Source organism: Pimephales promelas, chromosome 21 (assembly GCF_988280905.1).
Source record: "Pimephales promelas chromosome 21, fPimPro1.hap1.1, whole genome shotgun sequence".
Classification (NCBI taxonomy): Eukaryota; Metazoa; Chordata; class Actinopteri; order Cypriniformes; family Leuciscidae; genus Pimephales; species Pimephales promelas.
The window spans coordinates 26,748,757-26,765,812 of NC_142789.1; the positions used below are offsets into that span (position 1 = coordinate 26,748,757).

General features: G+C 36.2%; 1 protein-coding gene across 2 annotated transcripts in view; it reads left to right on the top strand.

Moving 5' to 3' along the window:
* Nucleotides 1-12,935: 12,935 nt before the first annotated feature.
* Nucleotides 12,936-17,056, top strand: part of sox13 (SRY-box transcription factor 13) — a 33,872-nt gene continuing 29,751 nt past the window's right edge. Inside the window, exon 1 of one of the 2 annotated variants that reach the window (XM_039674092.2) lies at nt 12,936-13,209. The gene's annotated coding sequence lies outside the window, so the exon portion shown is untranslated. Of the gene's footprint in view, nt 13,210-16,351; nt 16,472-17,056 lie in introns of those variants that run through there. The other variant, XM_039674093.2, reaches the window with a different exon arrangement.

Genomic DNA, 17,056 nt, shown 5'->3' on the forward strand with positions numbered 1-17,056 from the left:
TCTAATTTAAAAGTTCATGTTGGTCACAAATGTTACGTGTGGGATTAAATGGGTTAACAGTATTTTATAGTAGGCTATCATAGTAAGATAGCTAAAAGCAGTAGCTTGTTTCCGCCACTGCATTAAAAAAGGGTAGGCTATATAGACACTTTTTATCTCGCAATTCTGTCTTTTTGAATTGTGAGATAAAGCCTCGCAGTTACCTTTTGTAAAAAAAAAAAATATATATAGGCCTATATATATATATATATATATATATATATGTTTTCTGAGGCCCAAATAAGTTCCAATAACTTGCTGAGAAGTTTGATATTTGTTGTTCCTTCAATTTCTTGTGGCTAAACAAATTAATTATTACAATATTCCTCACCATTCTAAATAACTAGACTACACAAAATAAATATTAACAGCCGTGTTAAAACAATTACAACACAGTTGCAGTTATAAAGTCGTAGGCTAAATGTGCAGGAAAGCCATGCGTAATCCGTAATGATTGTTCAAGCGATAAATACATTTGCATAGTTGTTTATCTAGACGCTGTTGTGTTGCAGTATAGGCTACGTATAGTTTCAAATCCCCCGGTTTGTGTTTGCCTCCCTCGAAAAATACAATAGCTAATTTTAAGCTTACAGCTTTAGATTTCAATAACGGTTTTCTTCCTTAAGGGGAAGTTTGATAAAAATCTGGAAATATGAAAACAGCATCAAGTCAGCAGTGCTCGGATAGGTTTGCCAGAGAGCAGGAGAGCTGTACTTTGAAATCTGAGGCAGTGGTTGGTGAGCACTATCTCTGCCAAACCTGTGGAGGAAGCGGTATCTAAATCACGAGTAAGAGCTTTGCGTGTCTCGGAGCCGGAGAACCAGATGCAGCCGTGAAGCTCATCGGGAGGAAGTCAGTTGCTGACTCCAGAGAGTTTAAGCTCACTTCATAACTGCGACCACACGCTTTTAGTCGTTCACTGTGGGTTCAACCACAGTAATGTTGCATAAAGTCAATCCCCTTGTGAATATATCGGTGCATCTTCGATGGGGGCTTTTAAAGGTACAGGCCTACAGGCTCACAATTACGCGAGTTGAGGTGTTTTGCTTTCTTTTTCATATGAAATTGAAAGTGTCCAGAATTCCCAAAACTGCGCAAAATCTTGAAATGTTAGTTCACCCAAAAACAAATCAAAATTCGGTCATCATAACCCTCAAGACTTTCGTTCATCTTCGGAAAAACAAATGAAGATCTTTTTGATGTCCCTCCATTGACAGAGCTACGCAACTGCCACTTTGAAAAGTTCATAAAGAGACTAAAAATGTATCGAATAGAAGCAATTTCATAAAAAAAGTTCTTCATTTGCATTCCGGATCCGGAGATCCAATCAAATTCCGATGGATACAAATACAACCCTACTTTTTGTTCTTGTTTGGAATTGCATATCCCTAATCTTAATTATAATTAAGAAATCATTAAAATAAAGTATTAATTAATTCTAATATATATACAGTATATATATATATATATATATATATATATATATATATATATTAGGGCTGTCAAATGATTAATCGCATCCAAAATAAAAGTTTGTGTTTACATAATATATGTGGGTGCACTGTGTAATTATTTTATATATAAAAACACACATACACATGCTTGTATATATTTAAGTAATATTTTCATGTGTATACTGTATATAGATTTATATATAATTTATATTATATGTAAATATAAATATTTTATATATAAATAAAAAAAATTCTTAAATATACATGTTTGTGTATTTATTTCTATATAGAAAATAATTATACACAGTGCACCCACATATATTATGTAAACACAAACTTTTATTTTGGATGCGATTAATTGTTTAACAGCCCTATATATATATATATATATATATATAGGCCTATATGTTTGGGACATGATACTTGCTTGTATTTTTGTAGATTCCTTTTGATTTCAAATCCTCAGGAAAAGAAATGCAAAACCAACAAAACGGGAGGAAAAAAGGGATTTTTTGATGATGCCTTCTCTGACACACAGTGAAACTTGGCATCAGCTAGCCATTGTCAAAGTCATCATTTGCACATATGTTAATGAGGGACCCGACAGGCACCAGTTTTAAAATGACCCTAAACAAACAGAGTACAAAAATCTAATTCAAACTCATGAAAGTATTAAAAAATATATAACAGTATATCTAAAATAGTTCAGTATACAAAAAGGCCAGCGTGGCAAAGAATACTGCATCCCGCAATCCAATGTGCTTGATTTCCAGAGTGACAAGTACAATTATTTTTACCTTTTCTGCAATTTTTTGATTTCTAGAGATGATGTGGCCACTGTGGTTTTCCGGTCATACTCTTCCAAGCACACTTCTACACTTAATGACACACAGTTTCCTTATATTATGCAAATGCCATCCTACAGTAAAAACCAGCACTTCCTTTCCTCTCACCCCAGGCAAAAAAAACCCAAATAAGACAGTCCGTTTTCTGCCGTGACCATCCGGCTATGGGAAACCAAGCAGTGGCTTTGCAGGCAGGTCGACCCTTGCTGGGTTTAGCCGTCGGAAACACTGCCCAGGTCAGATTGGCATCCGGGAGCTCCCGAGGGGCCTTCCTGTTCCTGCGGGAGTGATTGTTGTGAGCGTGTCCTTTGTTCTCCCTTCCCCCGATCTGACCCGTCTCCTACCTCGGCTCCGTCCAGACAGGTTCAGTCTGTATGCTTTCATTGCCCTCAACATCCATCGCCATCAATCCCTGTTGTCTGGTTCACTCACATGTTCGTGCACTGATGTTGTTTTTGTTCACTGTAAGGATAGTGTCTGCGCGCGTATCCGAACAGGAGATGCTTTCACATTAAAAAATGATTTTAAAAAGACTTTAGGTAATTTATCTGACTGCCATCCTCTCGGTCTAGAAAGAGTGATGGCCTGTTTGTTTTCATTGTTCTGACCCGAGGGTGAAAATACTTCATTTAAAGACTCAAATAGCTCAAACAAGTAAACCTAGGAAAGTGGATTCTCTGTAAATTAATCTTTTGTAGGCCTAATTCAAAAAAACACAAAATGATGTATGAGAAATGGCACTTATATTTCTGAAAAACTTGTTTCTGTTTCAAGGTAATGATTTGATAAGGCCGGAGATCAGTTATTGAAATAATTAAAAGAACTTGACAAAATCAAGACAAAAAATATAAATAATAATACATAAAAAATGTCAGCAGTCCTACAAATAATATTGTTAAACTAAACTTTTATATATATATATACAGTATATATATATATATATATATATATATATAATCACTTTAAAAAAAATATTTTCATGATTTGTAATCTCAACATTTTTTCTTTTGTCAAATCATCTTAAATAATTTATATAGTTCAGATAACATAATATTTTGAGTTTCTGATGATTAAATCAATCTCCTTCACTGTATTAACTCAATTTTTCCATTTCAATCAACTTAAAATTTTAAGGCAGCATGGTTACTTAATTTGTTTTAGTTAAACCAACAATATGTTTTTACAGTGTATTAGTTTAGTTTAACAATACAATTGTATAATGTAATATAAATACATGTGAAATATGTGTCATGGTCAGTCTATTAAAAATATTAGATTTTTTTTTTTACTTCATATCAAGTAAAGAGATATTTTATTACTTTAAATGAATCGAAACAGTTGTTAAATTAGAACAATTTATTTTTAATAACTTCATATATTATTATATACATATTTACATACATATATACATATACATACAACATATTTCATTATCCTATTTATCAAAGACTTGGTTGTTGACGTATAACCTTCAGAACTAAAAAAAGAAAAAAACCCTTCCTCGTTATGGGCAAAAAAAAAAAAAAAAAACCCCGCTGCAAATGCTGTTTACACGAAGGTGACACTCCACCAAAGCATTCTCTGAGCGCACAGGCAGTGACCTGTGAACATGTTGCTTATCTTGTTTTAACAGTCTGGTCATAATGCATAATACCTCCAGTTTTCTCCTATTAACACATACAATAATATGCAGGTCCGATAAGGGCTTTTGTTTCTCATTCTCACCCAAGGAAACATTTGTAGCATTTTTCATTGTGACTCACTTTGGCTGAAATGGACGTGGAACCGTTGGGCAAAGCTCCAGACTCTGAGTGTAAGAGAAAAAGGGTCCAAATCAGGCTAGGCTTTGTGCAAATGTATAATGAACAAGCTTTGGACATTTCCATGTATCATCATCATCAGATCAGCAGTGATGATAGAGGGGATCAAGGGACTGCTGGTGAAGTTTGCAGTTTGCAATGTAATCTTTTCAGCAGTTAAACAAGTGTAAAGCAGATAACATGAAATAAAACAGCATGTTCTTAGCAGTAATTGTGATTCAAAGAAAAGGGTTATTTTACATTGTGGAAAAAAATGTTTTTTAAACATTCTGAGATACATAATGTTTTCATTTTTATCTCAATCTAAAATAATGCATTTTTAAATATATTTAGATATAATTATGCCATCTTACTTTAAAAATGTACAATTTTAATGAAACATTATTAACTGTGCTCGAGGTCATCAAAATGCAAGGTGTGTAAAAGTAAAATAAGTAAAACTGTATAATGTATAAGTAATATATATATATATATATATATTACATTTACATTGGACATTTTTCAATTACATTTTTATCAATATATAATTGATAAAATGATAAAATTGATAAAAAATATATATCTCAATATATAGTTATGCCTATATATATATATATATATATATATATATACACATACATATTAGGGCTGTCAAACGATTAATCGCATCCAAAATAAAAGTTTGTGTTTACATAATATATGTGGGTGCACTGTGTATAATTATTTTATAAACATATAAATACACACACATGCTTGTATATATTCAAGAAATATTTTCATGTATACTGTATATAGATTTATGTATAATTTATATTATGTATAAATATAAATATTTTATATATAAATAATATTTTTATCGTAAACATACATAGATGTGTGTGTATTTATATATATAAAATAATTATACACAGTGCACCCACATATATTATGTAAACACAAACTTTTATTTTGGATGCGATTAATCATTTGACAGCACTAATATATATATATATATATATAGGCCTATATGTTTGGGACATGATACTTGCTTGTATTTCTGTAGATTCCTTTTGATTTCAAATCCTCAGGAAAAGAAATGCAAAACCAACAAAACGGGAGGAAAAAAAGGGATTTTTTGATGATGCCTTCTCTGACACACAGTGAAACTTGGCATCAGCTAGCCATTGTCAAAGTCATCAAGTCATCATTCGCACATTTGTTAATGAGGGACCCGACAGGCACCAGCTTTAAAATGACCCTAAACAAACAGAGTACAAAGTGACACTTATGTAATTTAGTGCATTTTTGGAATATAATTTGTTTCTGCTCTTTGTGTAGTAAACAACCAACTCTCACTCTCTAAACTTCTCACTTATGTTTGCTAAAATTGGTCACTTTTCACCTTTCATGGCAGTTTTTTTTTTAATCAAAGCCTTTTCCACGCACACACACACACACACACACAGTGTGTTGGCAATTCAATATGAAGTGCCTAAATGTACCGAACAAAAGACCTGCAGGGGAGCAAAAGGAGATGTGGAACAAAAAACAAACGAGTAATGAAATTATAACAATACAGAGAGAGAGAGTGAGGGGTGCGGGTGCCACAATGGCAGGGAACAATCGCGCCGCGTCAATGGAAAAAAAAGTGTGTGCGGAGAAGGAGGGGGGGAGGCTTTGGACAATAGGCCGGTGACAGCGGCACAATGGCGGCACTGTTTTCAATTAGACATTATCTCATAGACAGAGTGGCAGGTTTCATTGTGCTAGGGGGCTATTTTCAGGGCCGCCTTTGTGTGCGGCACTGCCAATATTCCCTTCAGCCCCTGCCGTGAGCCGGCCCTTTATTCTCGCTACTGTTTGTTTTTTTTGCACAAGCGCTAAAGTAGAAATGTGGGTGGTTTTGGAGCAGACAGGCCTCTGAACGGAGAAAAAGGGGGGAGTGGGGCATAACTTGTGCCTTGTCACCTGGGTTTACCACGGCAAATTGGAAATAGCCAGAGCTGGAATCTCTCGGGAGACTTGAATGCAACGCCAATTTGACATGCATGCGATTGCAGGCCTGGTGGGCATCATGAGGTGCGCTTCAATTTACAGGTTCCCTATGCAGTGTTCACTGCTCCCTACTCCTTGAACATGGGACATACGTTGAAATAAACTGACATTTGAAATGCCCTGCTGCAACGTCATCAAAGAAAAGCACACGCAGAGTATGATATAACATAAATAGACATCATAATTTACTTTTAAAATGTAAAATACATAAATAAAACACATTATGTAGGCCGCAATGACAGTTCTACTTCCTGTGAAGTGATGTATCGAGGTTATCCCCTATGGCATTCGCAGTGCCCTTCGAAATTAAAATGTTTGCTTTCTTCAGATTGTGAAATACCAACACACCTGTGGTCTTAATAGGATTGCATTGTTGTTTAAAATGCAATTTTGTTCCAAACCAATGCCCTTTTTTTGTAAGATACACAAGCAAACACTGTTGAAAAAATCTCATGGTTTATGGGTTCAATTCCCAGGGAATGCATGCACTCAACATAAATACCTAAATGCAATACCAGGGTGTTTTGATGTCTGTCAAGCTCCAAAAATATCAAAATACATAATAAAAGTTGTGCAAAAACAGTCCATGCAACTTGTGCGCTACATCTCACATCTTCTGAAGCCCTATTGTAAGTGGAAAAGTCTGAAGCACCATAGCAAGTACATCACTGATTCCGGATACAAGCGTGCCAATTTAAAAGATTGGTTTCAGCTCATTATCTGCCCTGCACTCACAAAGCTCAAACGCTAGAGCATACCAAAGCCATGGGTTTGATTCCTTGGAAGTGTGTGCACTGAAAAACAAATGCTTGAATGCATTGTCATTTGATTTGGACAGTGTATCTACGAAATGCATTACGAAAATCTCCAAAAATGACCAAAAACACTATAGCATTAAGGCCCTTTCAGTGTGAAACCAGTTTATTTCAGAGAATTAACAGGGGTTTAGATGTTATTTTAATGAAAATAATAAAGTTTGTAGTCACCATTATGGTGATCATTGTTTTACCATTCATTTACCGGACTTTTTTTTTTTTTTTTACAGTTCAGAACCTCCATGCAATTTTAAAGAATATAAATAATGAAAGTATATGAAAATCCATAGGGTCTGCCAAGAACCATAAAAGCAGAACAAACAACTCATATGCCACTGGATCTTCTGCAGACTTTGTTCTCCATCTCAAATCTTTTGAAACCATATTGATTTGTACAACATACAATTTTAAGCACCATAGCAAGTTTGCTATTGCCAGACGCAAGCACACCCGTTTAAAAGATTGTTTTTAGCTCAAATAGTAAAGCTTGGCGCTTATGACGACAAAGTTCTGGGTTCAATCCCCAGGGAATGCGTGAACTGGAAAAAAAAAATCCTTGAATGTAATGTCAGTTGCTTTTAATAAAAGTGTCTACCAAATGCATTAATGTAAATGTATGCAAAGCTCAAAAAATGTATGTATGTATGTATATATAAAAGGTTGTTTGTTTTAAATCTCACAGAAAAAAATATTACAATATACAGGTTTGTAACATGAACTATTCTAATATAATTTTAAATGCAAAGTATTTTGCTAACAGCCTCTGTAGCTTGTTTGCATTATGGCTAGAGGAGATAGCGATATTTACATGTGCAATCTCTTTTCTGTCATATACTGCACTCTTTTTTTGTAATCAAATGTGTATTTTGCTTTAGTGCTGTAGCAGGGCTGTGATGCTCATTTCTGTAGAGTTTTTCATTGAACAATGTGAGATCCAAACAAGCAGACGCGAAACAGACGAGGTTAATGCCCTTCGCCCATGTCCTCCAGTTTGGAGAGAGAATTCTGGCACATCGAAATGCTGAAAGCCTGGAAACACCATCAGATAAACTTGTTTGGTGCCTCTCAGCCCATTTTGTTCAGGTGCGAGATATTTGATGAAAGCCAAGTTGCACAAAAAGCTGGTAATTGGCCTGAATATAAACAAGGCCTAACTTGCCACTCAAATATTTTGGTCCTCAAACCACCTGCTGCTTTTTTCTATAGCTTTTACCTCAATTAGGTTGTGCAGACCTGATTCTTGTGATTTCACAGAGCGCTTGCGGTCCAAAAGGAATGTTTTGCTGCCTATTTCACACAAACAAACTCGTTTGTTGCCTGATATCAACGATAAATATAACGGAACGGGTTGCGGCTTTCCGATAATTCTCAGAAATAATACGCATGACCTTATCGCATATGTGTTTTTAGACGAGTATCTGTCATGTGTGCTGTTCTATATCGCCCTGGTTCCCTCCCTTGCGGTTTGAGGGACTATCTGGCTCAGTATTATTTCCCCATCAACATTTTGTGCACGTTTTTTTACGAGGGCACGTTGGTTTTTGCGAAATGCATGCATAGACAAAAATGTCATTTTGGTTGGAGATTAAACGGCACAGGTAGCAGTTACAAAGGAAAATAATCATTTCATGGTGGTTTATGTCGTTCTCCCACAATTCCACACTCCCGCCACGTTGAACAAGCACGATTGGTTTGGTGGCCTAGATAATCCATAAAATATCAAAGGTTCAAAAGTAAATCAGTCATTGGGAACCTAAATGAATCAATTCGATATGTTTTGTCAAAGCATTTTTTTTCCCACATTAACAAAATATGCATTCTGAATGTTCCCAACGCTTACCTGATAACATCACTGTGGTAAAACAGTGTACTGCCGAAATCAGCGTCTTCTAATCCGTTAATCATTCACATGTTGAAATAAGCAAGTTTGTATCCTAAACAAAATCTCTACTTATGTAATCGGGTTGGGAAAACAAAGAAAACGAATCACATTTTTTAATAATGCTTTATATGAGACACACTTGCATGTGTTGATAAAGATAAAGATCTTCAATAGGGGAGTTGGTGGGGTAAAACAGCACAGCAACACACAAGCAAACAGGAAGACAGAAAACAGGCATATCCGCTCCCAAAGTTCTTTTTATAATGTATGCCATTTTTGCAACCACAATGTGAGATTATTCTTATTAGTCACAATGATTGCCTAATTGCCATAGTGTGTAGCGCGGAGAATACCAAGTGATTCTTACAGGCCTGACAGGCAGGCTGTGTTCAATGAAGACAAGGGGTCTAAAGAACGTTTGGTCGTGTTCCAAAAGACTGAATTAACGTCTTCATTCTATGGAGTCATTTGCATTTGTAAATGCCACGGTTTTGCAGAAATGTTTGCGAGAGTGTTTGGATTGGCCAGTCTTTTGATGCACAAAGGCCTGTCCTGACATTGGGCGCTCATAGGGAGCGTCCAGAAACATACTCTGTGCGAGTACACAAGTAAACCATTCATAGGTGGATTCCTTAAAAAAACACTGAAACAATGCTGTGTTTGTTTGAGCATCCCAGTCTGAAACAATTATTTTATTTTACCACATCTTATATTTTATTTGGGGATGCTAATGGTGCAGAAATTACACACTTCACCTTTAAAATTTATTGTGAGGTTACTGTGGCGACAGAGATACTACATTTATATGTCATTAAATAAGAGTTTTACGTTAGGTTGTGCAACTGTTAGAAACAAACGTTCTTGAAAGAATAATTATGGAAAATCTTTATAATGAATCGGCATAACAGTGAAAACTAATTCCATGTTTTCTTATAATATTTACAAGTGGCTGCATATTGAAAATAACAGAGGGCCTAACACGGATCCTTGTGGCACTCCATAGTTTACTGACGCTATCTTAAAATTTTCCCTGTTTAAGTAGACAAACTGGTAATGGTCTGATAGGTGCGATATAAACCACCTTAATGCCTGTCATTGAACACCATCATTTTGTAGTCGATCTATGATGGTGTCAAACTCAGGTTTTCTGTTCAAGTACTTTAGTATTTATTTCTGTCCTAAAGGTTTTGCTATACTGTTTGAAACAAATGTTCTTAAAAGAATCATTATGGAAAATCTTTATGATGAGTTGGCATAACAGTGAAAACTAATTCCATGTTTTCTTATATTATTTCTAAGTGGCAGCATATTGAAAATAACAGAGGGCCTAACACGGATCCTTGTGGCACCCCATAATTTACTGACGCTATCTTACATTTTTCCCCGGTTAAATAGACAAACTAGTAATGGTCTGATAGGTGCGATATAAACCACCTTAATGCCTGTCCCTGAACACCATCATTTTGTAGTCGATCTAGTGTCATTAAACTCAAGTTTTCTATTCAAGTACTTTTTTGGAGTATTTTTTTCTGTCCTGAAGGTTTTGCTTCTGTTTGAAACAAACGTTCTTAAAAGAATATTCACTGTAAAAAGTGATCAGTTGACTTAACTCTAAAAAGAATGAGGAAACCTGTTGCCTTAAAATTAAGTAATAAACTTCCTCATAAACTTAATTTTTGTTTTGAAGTTTATTTACTTAATTTTAAGACAATGAGTTTATTCACCTTTTTAAGTTGTAAACTCACTGTAAAAAAATATTTTCAAGATTTGTTATCACAACATATTTTTTTTGTCAAGTCAACTTTATAATAATTTATTTAGTTGAGATAACTTATTATTTTGAGTTTCTGATGGTTAAATTAATCTACTTCATTGTATTAACTCACTTTTTCCAGTTCAATCAACTTAACATTTTAAGGCAACCAGGTTACTTACTTTTTTAAGTTAAACCATCAATATTTTTTTACAGTGTGATCACTTTTTACAGAGTTTGTGGAAAATCGTTATGATCTTTTAACAAAAATTCTCACGTTCCTAGCGCAACATTGCTTAAATGTTTTAAACATTAGTAGCCTTTTGCATAAAACTCCAGCGGAATTAATTTCTTCGTAAACTTTGTTAAATCCTGACCGATAAATAGAATTTTGAACAGAGATTTGTTCTGATTCATAAATGGAATGTTTCAGGAACGTTTTGGTTCCCACACCGAAAATGCAATCTTTGTAACAAGTTTTTAGAACAAAAAACTCTTTATCTTTGATAAACAACAGCATGAATCACTAATAAACACTATGGACTCCAGGACAACGGGTACGGGGTCCATGCTGAAACGTACAGTGCCCAGATGGACAATAAAGACTTCTTTTTCATGAACCCTTTTCACAAGGGCTAGAACACTGAGGCGGCGTTCATCAGCTCAGGTCTTTCTCAACCCCGTACAAAGCTTCATTCTGGGTAATCCTTTGGACAAATGAAGAAAATGGGAGAGAGTAATGAAAAAAAAAAAGTCGCCACCTTCACCTCAGCCCAGCGGGGGACACAAAGGTAGAAGACCTGAAAGGCTCCGAGCAGAACAAAGGTGCGAGCGCTCGTCTAAAGCCCCCAGAGTTACTTAGTGACTAGAGAGTGACATGGAAATAAAGAAAGAGAGGTGGATATAAAAGGCAGAGGAAGAAAGGAAGGATGGAGAGGGTTAAAGAAAGACGGGGTGGAAAAAAACACTGAAGAAGTGGTGGTGTTGTGGAGGGGGGGTAAGGTTCTGTAATCCTGGCATAGTGGTAGTCAAGCATCTCCATGGAAACAGGCACAAAGGCCTGTGGTTTCCTATTGATGGCTAATTGTATTCTTCACAGCTCTTTTGTTAATTGTTGTCTGCCCAGCTCCTACTTCCTGCTGGGCCACTACACAAAGGCAGGAACAGAGGGGATTAGAAATGGCACATCGGCTTTGCGCTCTCACCCCTGCGCTGCGATGGCTAGTTGTGCGTGCGCTGGGGGGAAAAAGAGACAGAAAGAGACATAAAAACGCAGGTCTGGAGCGCTTTGAAGAACTCAGATTGGCTAACGGGCCCCCGTGCAAATGTCACGAGTGGGGCGACTGTGATGGAGCCCCTCCGTTACTGAGAACTTCACTACAATGACTCTGCTGTTGGAAAGGTCTTAATTGAGGGTTTGCTCAAAATGTTTAAGTATTACGTGTCAGGATTTACAGCTTTGGCAAGCATGGATATGGCACACCACTATTTTTTTTGTCATAATACATTTCACATTTGTTTTAATAAATAAATAAATAAATAAATACAGATTGTACATTATTTTCCACAAGCTTTTTTGGAATTATTTGTACGAATTAATTTTTTTCCCCCTCAATTCTTAAGATGACACACAACATACATCAATACGTTTTGCATTTAAAATGTCAATTCGCCCCAAAAATGACTCATTCTCATGTCGTTGCAAATCATCAAAACTAGTTACTTTTGGCTTTACTTAAAAAAAAACTTAAAAAAACACTAAAGTTCCAGATCATGTACATCTATCCGTATGATGGTTTTGTGTCATAATAATGCATTTCGCACTTGTTTAAAAAATTACATTTATTTATATATTTTTTTAATCTATTATTTTTTTCAGAATTAAATATTTGGACTGATAAAATGTTTTCCCCTCATTTAGCATGTACATTTAGCATTTAAAGGGTCAATTCACTCCAAAAATTACCTATTCTCGTGTCATTGCAAATGAGAGTTACTCTAGTTTGAAAACGGACCCACAAAAAAGTACTAAAGCCATATTGTGGTTTTAATAAAAACAACATGTAATTAATTAAAAAACAAACATGTTATCATGTTTTTTCCCCCCAAAATAGATTTTTTTTCGTTAATAGTTCATCATTTTTTCCTTAAAGATACGTTTGCAAAGGATAAGATCACATTAAAGCTGAACTTGAAACAGCAGGTACTCATGGACTGAGCATCTCCCTTTCCCCCTTCAAGGAATCCAGCATTTTTCCTTCTACCAAGGGAAACCCAGAGAGAAGAGCTTTCCCTTTAAGAGGGAGGTGAATGACAGGCAGCAGGACCGAGAATGTTGGAAACTGAACACCAGAAAGTCAGTGTGGAGTGAAGGGAGGCTGGATTGCGACGTATTCATCAGCTGTACGCTTGGAGTCTCAGGTTTGTCTGTAAGCCGTTGATAGACAGAGGCGTATTATTCATTGACACGAGGGGAAACCGCATTTTGCATGCGACGTTATCGATTCTGCGGGCCCAGAGACTACGGAAAGACTGGAGGAATAAAGTTTGGGGAGCGCAACGCGCAGCGCACAGTTCTTTCGGAGTTGGTAAGTGGGGCAAATGGCGCTTTGTTTGAAACTTTACGCACGAGTGTTTGACACGTTTTAGTCTGTTTGTTGTGAGGTATACAAAACCAACAGAAGAAGTTCATTTGGACGAGAATTTTGAATTATCGTCCTTGGCGAGAGTTTTACGCATCCGTCAAGTCAAAATGTCCCAGAACCCGCTGAGTAAACACATATCACTTTAAATGTTTTTTTGTACATCAAATGAACTCGTTTCTCCACCTGAAACTGTCCTGTGGTGTGTGTATGTAGCGTATACGGTTGGATGGGAAATGACAACCTGCTTTCAGTCAGTGCGTATACTCAGTTAATTATTAAAGGGATAGTCCACCCAAAAATACAAATTTTGTTATTTTATCACCCTCAAGTTGTTCCAAAGATTATTTTTTTCTTTCGTTTGAATGCAAAAGAAGATATTTTGATGCTGTGGAAAATGTCATGGGATTCAATGTCTGGTTATCAACATTCTTCAAAATATCTTCTTTTGTGTTCAACAGAAGAAAGAGACTCAGAAGTTTGGAACAACTGTAGTGTGAAATAAATTATTTATGGCTGAACAATCCTTTTAATGTGAGCCAAAAATATATTTAATCTTAAGGACATTACAGCATATTATTGTATGTTAAGAAAGAAGCAGTTCTTAGTTTTGTTTCAGTGCAGATCTTGCTCAATTTGACTTGAACTTTTATGCCTATGGTTTAATGGGAAATTGAATGCATTTCCTATGCACATGTTCCCATTTATGTTTATAGTTTATCTAATTTTGAGATCAGCTCACACTGTAACTTTTTATTATTTTTTTATTGTGTTTTACTCTTCTTAAATGGTTTGTTTTGGATTGAACTTAAAGTGGCCTGTGAATATGATTAATAGGTCTAATAGTGATTCATGTGCTCTAAAGTGCATAAACAATTAACCAAGAACTTGTAAGTGCTTTTTAGACCCTAATGAAGTGAAATAAAAGAAATTCACCGCTCACGTTATTAGTGGTTGACCGATATGGGCCTTTCAGTGGCAGATGTCGATATCAACATATCAGTAGGCAGATGGTATTATACATGATACCGTTTAAAAACAGCAATTATATGCACTAAAAATATTAACATAACCACATATCTTACACTATATAAATTTTCGTTTCATTTTGCATTTGCTTATTTTCAATAAAAATAAGCTGATAATTGGCCTGACCATACATCAGTCTATCACTGTACAACATGAAGATGACTGTAGCATGCATTCAATGGATATTAATCATCATCTGAACATGTTCTTTGTTTTTTATTGGCACCTGCTAAGAGTTGCTATTCAGGTAGCCGACAGGTTTGACAGATTTTCTGTTGATCTCTATGTTGAAGAATATCAGCCTTCCGGAATAACCAGAAAGCGAAGCTCCTCAGGGCAGACCGACTGTGGCGCAATCGCGGAATAGGTGTAAAACTTTGATAATGAGTTCTAAGTAGACATTAATTGTCCAAGTTGTGTGTGTGTGTGAGGTTAAATAAGCCTGGCGCGCCAGTGCAGACAGCCTATCCCTGTGTGTATCCCGGCCGACAAGAACATCCAGCACCTGAGTTGTGCACCTCCATGTCGACAGATCATTAAAGGGGAAGTTGGCGAAGTGGTCGCGAGTGTTTGGCTTCACAGTGGCTGACTGCGCACAATGTTGCTTGTCAGCAGGGAGTCTCTGACCTTTTGCTTTTCCCCTCATTTCTATCCATCTTAATATTTACGCTATGCCTTATTTTCCCTCTTTGCTTCACCCCTCTCTGTTTCACCTCCATTCTTATCCATCTCTTTGTATATTTGTACTCAGTTTGAGAGGTCAGGAAGCCAGTGTTGGTTCTCTTTAGCTGTCAGCGGGCCTATACATCCGGTCTCTGCAAAGTCTCGAGCCCGGATCACTTCACAAGCTGATTTATACCAACTCTGTTGTGCTCTTATCTGAGTGTCAAGGCTGAAATTTACAGTACATTGCAGCACTTTGGATGGCAAGCACACTGAAAATGCAAGCTTTTTTGAGCCCGCTTGGTTGACTGGTAGGGGTTTTCCAGTGACCGATACCTAGAACGCAGTATGGTTGTTATTGTAACACAATTTTGATGGGAAAAGTTGAAAAGACAAGAATACAAACACTTATTTTACTTGTGATTCATTAAATGAGTCTGAAGTTGAATTGTCCAAGAACATTATATATTAGAGGCCAAATATTGTCCTTTTCCAATTAATTGGCCTTTTTTTTATATATCTGGGCTGACACAACTGTTTTGTCTTTATTAAGCTCTAAATATACACTTACCATCTCATATTTTCAGCTGGAGGACGCCACGTGTGTCAGCGTTGATCAGCCAGTCACACGATGCAGACTGAAGTTGTAAAGTATAAATTCAGGAGCCGTTTGAAAAAAGTTGTCTTCTGCTGAATCCTTTGCATTATTGATGGACGGACAACCTCGTGACATTATTTCCCATAGGGTAGAGAGTTTAGCTAGGACAGGAGGATGAACAAAAGTCTATTCTTTCTGTTAGTCAAACTTTGACCTCTTCTGTTCGGGTCTGCATTGTTTCATGTGTCCTATTGAGCCGGGGTTTGATGAGAGAGAGACGACAATAGCTTGTTTAGAGAGTTTTTCAGGGCTTGCCACAACATCAATGAAATCAAACAGAGCAGGCCAAAGAAGCCCGCGCTGATACATGCGTTCCATCATTGCGGCTGTCCATCAAAATCATCTTCACGCTTTGACTGTCTGCGTTCTGTTGAGACAGTCAAATGGTGTCGGAATTTGGCATTGGTGTGTTTTTGTTGATGGTTTCCTTTTTTAATTGCAAAACTTTGAATTTAAAGTTTTTTATTGATTTATTTTCAATCACGGTGTCTAAGCAATGCAAATGTGGAAAGTTCTGTTGCTGTGCCTTAAATGTTTAGCACTTGAGAGAAACCTTCTATAAATAATCCCTAATGGCACATTGTGTTGTCCGAAATGGTAACATCTCTTTCCGCACGTGAGAGGTGTCGTTTGGAAAGTGCCATGAGACTTTCACTCTTCGCCTACGTGTTCCCAAAAACCTCCAGATTTTGTTCCACCTACCCTGAGATGAGCTCAGACCCACAGCGGAAATTAACCAGGCCTCCATCAGAACATTAGAACAGAGAACGCTTCAGCAATCTGACAATCTGACAGCCGCCCATCAAAACGAGCATCACTCTCTGGCTTTTGTCATAACGGTGAACTCGGACACTTTAGGTAAGACTTGCTATGCAACTTTGCTTTTTTTTTGTGTTCATTTGTTTTGCATTAAGTTTTGCATGCTTTTACGCATTTTAATTTTTTATTGCGCTTTAGCGCTTTTAGTTATATTGCATATTATAAACAATATTTTAACAATGGTAAAACAATATTTATCTTTGCATCTAGATTTCATTTTGGGGGCACATTTATATTGCAATTTAATTAATTAAGTCAACTTTAATTTAATTGTATAATATAACGTATTATAATATAATGCATCTTAAATGTGATTTTTAAGTTTTTTTTAAAAAAAATTTTTAACTACCAAACAGGTTTGATCCCTCTTAGGCTGGACTTTTAAAACTATTTAGCATGTGGGATTGTCCTGCACCAAGTTCTAAAGGTTTATTAAAAAGTCACAAAAGGTGAACTTTTATCTGATGCAAGCTTGAACATGACTTTGATTTCGACTGAATATGCTGGTTTGGGTGTGAGCTTAAACAAAGGGTTTCACATAAAAGTTTGAGGGGCAAATTGCAGGGTGGATTTATTGCCCTGGATGTATAATTGTTTAAATTAGGGGAAGAATTACGTTGAATG